Genomic DNA, 9,156 nt, shown 5'->3' on the forward strand with positions numbered 1-9,156 from the left:
ATAGGCGCCAAGCCAGAGGACTGGATTTTTAAGGGTAAAATATTACGTCTTTTCCCAAAGACTTTTAATTATTTGTTTAATTGTCTAAAAGCCCCTTCCAGAAAGTACTCACTGTGCAGTAAGGAGATCAGTGGGAGTATCATAGGGGAGGTGAGACTCAAAGTGGGCCTTTCAGGATGGTAATGTTTTGGTGGGAGAAGAGAAGGGTGGGAGCTAGGGCAAAGACTCAGGAGAACCACAGGCAGGGGACTGGGGCCCTTCTGTGTTGGGGATAGGAGGCTAGGCATTGTTCGCCACATAAGAAGTAGATGAGTACTGCCAGTTCCCTATAACGGTGGGGTGTCCAAGTCCTGGGAGGTGACTTGCCTGCGGAGGGGAACTGGCCAGAGCAGAAGGTGTTTATGGTTTTCCCTCTCTTGGGGGCAGCCAGAGAGAGCCAAGTTTACAGTTGCCCAGAACTCTATAAACACGCTTGTAAGTGTGTGCGTATGTGAGTGCCTGTGTGGGTGAGCGTCCCCAGCCATTCAACCGTCACCACCCAGCATGTGCTGGCCCTGACTCTCCTAACCTGGCGAGACAGGAGAGGAGATGCTGGTCTGGGCTGCTGTTTGCTATCTTGGGCGCGGTGATGCTTACCAGAGGGCATTGTGAGCAGGGACAATGTGACACCTGGGGCACACTGACTTCCTGGGGAGAATGCCCTTGGGGGGGACCCTGGAGAATGGGTGTGGGTAGGAGGAAGGGAACTCTGGGCCCGTGAGGAGGAGTGAGAGTGAGTGCACACTCAGGTGCCTGCCGGCAGCAGGAAAGGGTGAGCAGAGAAGGTGGGAGCTGGTAGGATTGGCTGGAGGGCTTCCAGCTTTGGGGAGGCCTTTAGACCTGACCCAACAGTTCATAAAGAATTATTAGAAATCCTTTTAAGAACTCATGAATATAAAAACACCAACCTCCTGTCTGGCATACAAGTCGCACGTGTTTATTATTGTTAGTAATTATGACATGACACAGAGTTATTCACCTCCGCATTCTGACCAGCTCTGAACATGGTCGGTATTAGGGATAGCCTGTGGTCTCAATTAGGGGTCAGCAGTGGCCAGGGTTAGGGGTCAAGTGGTGGCCAGGGTAGAACAAGTTTGTAGTCAAGATAAAGGGTCAGTCATGGTTATGACTGGCCATCGGTTAGTGCCCGGGGCTGGAGGTCAGATACTGACCAGGAGCTGTTGTCTTTATGTGAAACTAACTCCTCTGGAAGAAGCTGACCTTTTCTCAGAGGCATAATGGCTCAGAGGCAGGAGATTTGAGAACTAAAAAGACTTGAGGTTTGGTCCTGGTTCTGCTTATTTGTTGGCTGGGGGACTGGCTAAGTTGCCTCACTTCTCTGAAAGTCACTTTTCCCTCTATAGGAAAGTAATGGGCATGCCCTCCTGCCTGACAGTGTGTAAGGTATTTGTTACTGGGTATCTTATTATTGAAATATTAGCTAAATAATTATGAATAGTACCACAGCCTTTCCAGTCTTACCCTGATAGGCCTGGAGATAAATCCTTAGTATTGGCTGAAGCTTGGTAAAGAGTCTTCATAGTCCCCAAACCTGGCCACTCATTGGAATCACCTAGACATCTTTAAAAACATACTGATGGCCAAGTCTCATGCCAGCCCTCCCACATTCTGAATTAATTGGTATAGCGGGTGACCCAGGCATCAGAATTTTAAAAAACTCCTCAGATGATTCTAATGAGCAACCAAGTTTCAAAGTCACTGTGTAAAAGCCAGTAGGAATGAGCTGAAGAGGATGGGTCTTTACTCAGTCATCTGAACTCCCCAATTGGCTGACTCCAGGTTCTACTTCTGGGCGGGGGGTCTAAGGGAGATGAGACCACATAACAGTGAGAGATCAAGGAAGAACTTTCTGACTTAACTTTCTTTACTTCTCTGTTTTGTTATCTGTAAAATGGGGTTATAATCCTCCTTACTTCATGGAGGTTATTGGGGGATAGAAGTGGAATAAAACATGCCGTAAATTGTAAAAATCAGCACCTGACAGCCAAACGATGTTGACTGAATGTTGGGAATTCAGGTGGAGAAAAGCAGGGTCCTCTCTTCAGGATTCCCTTCACCTGAACTTTCTGAGGAGAGTCTGAAGCCAGGGGGATGGACAAAATGGCCCCTGGTGAGCCTAGAATCTCTTGGCCCTTGTTTGAAACATTGTTTCTGCCAAATAGACTCACATTAGTTTGATCACGTTTCATTTTTTTGTTTCAGAAAATACCATCACGTAATAACCTACAGGGTGGGTGGAGGATGGGGAGTCGGGCCCTTCTGGCTCCCTGCAGTGTGGGGTGGGATGTGTTATGGAAGCATCAGCTCAAGGTTGGGAGCAGCTTCTGTCCAAGTTTCTAGAATCTTGGTCATCAAGGGAAAGTGAGATTTTTTTTTCTTGACGCTTATACGTCTTTAAGACATGGACAAGGATGGGGGGACTTGACTGGGGAAAATTCCAACCAGTGGGTTCCTTTGAAATGGAAGTGACATCTAGTGGTCTGTAAAAGAACTGTCAGGTTGGCCCCCCCCCCAGCCCTGGGCCATCCACTGGGTCCTTTCCCTGGCCCAAATTCCTCTCTTGAAGAGCCACAATTCTGCTCCAGGGGCTCTAACGCATAACAATGGGCTCTTCTTCAAGGCTGGGTGACTCTCCTGGGCCCACACCAGGCTGGAACCTAGGCCCAGGCACTTGCACTCAGGGCCAGACATGCAGAAAGGCCAGGCCCAGGCAGCCAGGAATGGCCCAAATATGTGTCTTTTCCCTACTATGTCAGGGGTGCAAGGTAGCACCCCAGGGTGGCACAGGATCCTTGGGTCTCCAGTCCCTTGATTCTGAGGAGTCCTGTCCTGAGTCCAGCTCCACAGAAGCTGGAGTGCCATTCAGGCCACAGTGCTGAATCATCAGAAACCTGTGGCCAGGTTGCTGTTATGCAATGACCCTGCCACGGGCTGCTGGTGTCAGCGGTAGGCCTTCAGCCTCCCTCTAAAGCAAGCAAAGGGCCTCAGAGGGTACGTGTGCTGAGATTTGGGGGTATGGGAAATGAGGGCCTTGCACAGAGTCTTGGCTTTTGAATCAAAACAGAGGGTGGGGGAAGACTACAATGCTCTCCAGGCTTCCCGACTCAAGGAGCCCAGTCTAAGGGGGAGGCACAGCCTTATCCTCAGAGGGTGCCAGTGTGAGGGGAGATACAGCCCTGTCCTCAGGCACCAGGGCCTGAGCAGGTAGTAAAGAGCACGAGGCAGGCCTGGGAGGGCTGGCCAGCTTTGTACGTGCTATGCCTCTGTGGTCCTCAGCTTCAGCAGGGTGGACAGAGCCTTACAATGTGGGAGGCAGGAACCCTGTGGCTTTTCAGTTCTAGTCCTGCTCTACCCTAACTCTAAGTGAGACGCTGCTGCTTTTAGCCTTAATGTATGTTTCTGGAAGCTTCCTTAAGCCTCTTCGCTAAGACCCTTGGCTCAGACACGTCCTTCTGGGTGAAGAAGCATCTGTTCCAGAGGATATGAGTGTTTTAAGATAGACTTCATGAAAAAGCTATGCAGTTGCTTGCTTCTGAGAGATTTGATCAGCTAGCATCTTAAAATCTCTGGTGTTTCTGAGGTAGAATATATTCATTGAACTCTTCATTTAACTCTGTCTTGTTAGTTTTTAGGCGCTATATTGGACACAGTTAAAAAAATGCAAGCACAATAAAAATTAGCAAATCTAGGTGAAGGCTATTGGTAGTACTATCTTATTCCTGTGGCTTCTCTGTAAGTTTGAAATTACTTCAGAATAAAATGAAAAGTTTTTAAAAAATTCAAACAGAAATGCAAGTCTCTCTTCTGTCCTCTCCTCCAGCTATTTACTTAGTCTCTTCCTTGGAGGCCTCTGGGTTACCAGTTTCCTGTGTATCCTTCTAAAGATAGTCTAAAATATAGATATATTTATAAACTTTTTTTCTCCCCCACAAATGGTGATTTTTTTCCACACTCTTTCCTCTTTCACTTGACAATAATCTGGAGACTGTTTGGTGGGAGCACACACAGAGCCACCACATTCTTTTCTGTGACTCCAGTGTCTTCCACTGAACAGATGGTTCAAATGTTTATTTGGAAGATATTGTATAATGGGGTGATTAGGAGCTTAGACTTTGGAGGCAGGATGCTAGAGTTTAGATCCTTGCTGTACTTCAAACAAGTTGTTTAATGGTGATCCAGCTACTTCATGTGTTAGTGACTCAGTTTCCTCACTTAGTGGACCAGAGATAATAGCATCTACCCCAAAGCATTTTGTGAGGATTCAATGAGATAACACTTGTAAAGGGTTTAGGACAGTGCCTGGTGTGCAGTAAGCACTAAATAAATGTTAGCTACTGCTCCCAAGATTATTTTGCCAGACCCCTTTTTGAGAGAGTTGGGCTGTTTCCAGGCTTTTATTATTATAAACAATTCTGCAAACAAATGTCCTTGTCCACACGTCATTTGGTACTTGTGGGAGTGTATCAGTAGGAAAAATTCCAGGGAGGAAAATTGCTGGGTCAAAGGCCATGTACGTTTTTAATTTTACAAGATACTGTCAGGTTGCCCCTCCATAGGGGTGGTCCCAGTCACACTGCCACCAGCTGTGTTTGAGTCCATTTGCTCATGGCTTTTTGCTAACACTTGCCTGTGTTTTACTTGAACATAGCATTTCTCAAATTTATTCAGACACAGAAGCTTGTTGAGGAGTTTCTTGGGGGATCACTTGAACTTCAAGCCTCTCTCTTTCATGCCCACTTGAGTATCTCAAGGTGTTTGCTGGGAGAAGCCCGCCCATCATGTGGGCTAGAGTGGTCCATACCTGGCAACGTCTCCTAACATTGGCTCTGCTAAGGTCCACTACATGCTCATTTATTTTACGAATGTTCGTTCAGTATTATGGAACTCACAACAAGTTTATATATTGTTGGGGGCTGTCTTTTCTGGGGCCACACCAAAACTGTTTAGCTGATGGGTCTTTTCTGGACACATCCAAACTGGTGGTTAAATCAGATAATACTTTTGGTTGTGTGTGTTGTCACCGTTTCTTTCCTGAGCCAGGGGCTGATAATTTCTAGTCACATTTTTAACATTTTCTCCCCCTTATGAAGGCACACAGACAATGCCAATACTCAACTGGTTGTTATCATGAAAAGCCTGACTATTCTATCTGGAATTAGACTTCCTGCTATGGATAACCTATAAACCAACGTCCTTTCCTTCCCGTTGTGGAAAATTGATGTTGATTATAAAGGAGAAGAAAGAAAGACTCTGCACTGAGAGGCCCTGTCATCTGAAAACAGAAACCTTACCAACACAAAATATATCAAAAGAGAGTACTCCTTTTACAAAAGTAGTTCCTACGGAGTTAATTTTAGTAGATTTTTATTAAAGTCCTTTTAGACAACTATAACGACGCAGGGGATTATTTGAAGGTGGCAGCTTTGATCTGGAGAGCAGGCCTAATGTGTCTCTCCCCAACTCTTAACTTCTGTTCACCCATAGCTTCTTCATCCCTGATCTCATGCAGGCCCAGACTGGAATGTTCCTTTATGATTCACTCTGATTTAGGGTGGCATGCCAAACTTTCTAGGACTTTTGCGGGCTCCCTGGGCTAGCTTGGCATCCAGTCCTCCAGTGCCTCTTTCTTCTCCTTTGACCTTGCAGATCTGACAAATGCCAAGGACTTTGCCTATGCTAGATCTGGCCCAGAGACTGCCCCCAGCTGCTCAGAGCAGTGGAAGCAAATTTGCCACATCTCCAGAAGCACCTTCCCCCTGAAAGGTCAGCTTTAAGGTGGTGATGTCCTTTAGTAAAGGTCAAATAGGTTTCTTTTTTTCTAATTGTTTAGTAAACTTTTTTCTCTAATTAAAAAATAAATGTAGAAAAGTCCACAAATCTGAAGTATATAACTCAGATATTTTATATGCCGCTCATCATCCAGATCAAGAAATAGAGAATTGCCAGATTCCCACACTTGGCTCATGCCCCCTCCCCATTGTCACTCCCACTAAAGGCAGGCACCCTTCTACCCTCCATTCCTGACAGTGAGTATTGCCTGACTTTGCAATATTACATAAATGGAAGCACACAGCATGAAATGATTTCTTTTGGTCACCATTTGAGAGTCACCCATTAGTGTATGTATGAGTGTGTTTGTGTATATGGTTCATTCTCCTTGTTGTATAGTATCCCATAGTATGAATATGCAACTTTGAATCCATTCAAATAATCACTGGGTTGTTCCCAGATGAGGGCTATGGCAGGGAAAGCTGCTGTAACATTCTTATCTTTGTTTTGTGGTGTGCAAGTGTACACATTTCTATTAAATAACTAGGACCGAAATCGCTGTGTCATACAATAGATACTGCCAGCTTTCCAAAGTAGTTGTATCAAGTTATGCTCCCAGTGGTAGTGTATGAGAGCCCAACATCATTGTCAGCGTTTTTACTTTAACATTTTCATGGCCACAGTTACCTTTCTAAACCGTGGATCCTTTGATCCCTTTCCTGCTTCCAGCTTCCTAAAATTTCCCCAACATTTTGTCATGAAAACTTTCAAACATACAGAAAAGTTGAAAAAACTACAGTGATCACCCCTATCAATTTTAGTCCTACAAGGTAATCACGTAATCAACATTTTATTATAATAATTTTATCAAATGTCTAACTGCTTGTCTGTTCATCAGCTATCTCCTTTTTTTAATTGTCATGCTTCTTTATGGAGGTGAAATTCAGTCCCTCATCTTAAGTAAACACTGCATTATTTAAGTAAATTTCTGTAGTTGTGCAGCCAGCAGCACAATCTGGTTTTGGAATGCTTGTTACCCCTAAAATTTTCTGTGTGCTATTCAAAATCCCTACTTCAGCCCCCAGCCTGATACCCACTAATCTGCTTTTTTTTTTTGGTGGTTGTTGTTGTTGCAGTTTGGCCGGGGCTGGGTTCGAACTCATCACCTTTGGTGCTACTCACTGAGCCACAGGCGCCGCCCTCTATCGGCTTTTTTGCTATGTAGTTTCATCTTTTCCAGAAACTTATGTAATCAGAATCATATGATCTACAGTCTCTTCTGTCTGGTGTTTTTCATTTAGTGTGACGTGAGATCCATCCAAGATGTAGCCTGTAACAGAAGGTTGTTCCTCTTTCTTGATGACTAGTCATCCATTTTCCTGTTAATTATTCCAATAGGGTTTTAATGACAGGCTTGTAGTTTGGCATAAAAAGAGATTGATTTATGGAGTGGCTTATTGTATGCCAAGAAGAAAATATAGCAAGAGAGAGACACATGCACACTCTGTGTCCAAATCAGCAGGGGTTGGGAAACTTCTTGCCTACTCTGCTCCCTGCAGCTTCCTTTCTGAACTCTGTCACACCTGGCCAATTAGACTCCGCCTGTGCTCATAGTTCATTATTCTGGGTTCATATGTTTCATGAGTGCCTGTCTCGTTAAGTACCATAATGGCACATGGTTTAGGACTTGGGAACCAGTGGTCTTCAGTATTCATTTCCCCAACAGCTTGCTGGGCTCTCTGAGGGCAAGAATTATGGCTTCTGTGTCCCTTCACCATGGCTCCAAGTCCCAGTACAGCACCAGCCACATGGGGAGAGGGCAAGAAGAACAGTGGACAGGGCAGTAGGTCAAGCCCTTATATAATTAAGGACTGAATACCCCAAACTCAGTTCCTCTGGTTAGGTCCCTATTAGGGAAATGGCCCTGGCTTGGGTCTAGGGGGTCGCAAGCCCTTGGTGCCAAACCACAGCTAGGAATGCCAGCATCACTAACAAGTTCAGCATGGGCCTGGGGAATAAGGAGGCTCCTGCCAGCAGGGGCCAGGGCAGCTGTGGGAGGCTTCTGGGACACCCTGCCAGCGAGGAAGCCTGAGCAGCAGCTAGGCACGTTGCCCCCTCCCGGCCTCCTTCTCAGCCCATAATTGCCAAGATTTCTGATGTTTCTACAGATTCCTCCCTCCATGCTTCCAGGAGTGCTGAGGGTGGGGCACCCAGGTCTGTGCTGAGAATGCCCTCCCTCCCTCCTTTTCCACATTTAAATGACTTCCTTGGATGGGCCTCAACACTCACTCCACTGTCCACACACATATGGTTGAGGGTTTCTGTTCTCTAATGCTGTGGTTCTCAAACTTGAGTGATGTGCACTCAAGTGCAGACATTAGAGTTTTTGATTCAGCAGGTGTGGGTGAAGAACCTGCAAGTGTAACACACTCCCGGGTGATGCTCACACTGCTGGTCTGGGGACCACTCTTTGAGAACTGCTGAAAGCTTTGATCTATCCTCCCAGGGCTTAGTCTGAGTCTTCTCTTTTATCTGGTGGGAAAGTTAGGGCAGGGAGGGCAGGGAAGGCTTTCTTCTCTGTACAATCTCAAAGAAACATTTGGATTACTGTGATCTTGATGGTGACAGTAGGAAGTCCATCCTCAAGTTGCCTTTGGCCAAAAAAATATAGCAATGTCCTATATGTAGCACGTCATAAAGATAAAGACAGATCAAAGCTGGGGAGGGTGTCTGAGTAGAGTCATACATCACTTAATGGTGGGGATACATTCTGAGAAATGCATTGTTAGGCAATTTTGTCCTTGGGAGAATATTATCTGTGTACTTAACACAAACCTAGATGGTGTAGCCTACTAAACATCTAGGCTATATATAGCTTATTGCATTTAGACTGTAAACCTGATAGCATGGTACTGTACTGAATGTCGTAGGCAAGTTTAACACAGGGTAAGTATCTAAACATGTCTAAACACAGAAAAGGTACAGTAAATATATGATTTAAATAATAAAAAATGGGTCAGGCATAGTGGCTCACAGCTGCACTCCCAGCACTTTGGGAGGCCAAGGTGGGAGGATCACTTGAGGCCGGGAATTCAAGAGCAGCCTGGCCACATAGTGAGACCCTGTCTCTACAGATAATAATAAGTAAAATAAGTAAATTAGCAGGGTGTGGTGGTACATGTCTGTATTCCCAGCTACTCGGGAGGCTGAGGCAGGAGGACTGCTTGAGCCGGGTAGTTTGAGGTTGCTGTAAGCTATGATGGCGTCACAGCATTCTACTCAGGCAACAGAGCAAAACCCTGTCTCTAAAAAAAAAAAAAAAAAAAA

The sequence above is a fragment of the Otolemur garnettii genome, unplaced genomic scaffold (genome assembly GCF_000181295.1).
Source record: "Otolemur garnettii isolate 467f Iridium unplaced genomic scaffold, OtoGar3 scaffold00031, whole genome shotgun sequence".
Classification (NCBI taxonomy): Eukaryota; Metazoa; Chordata; class Mammalia; order Primates; family Galagidae; genus Otolemur; species Otolemur garnettii.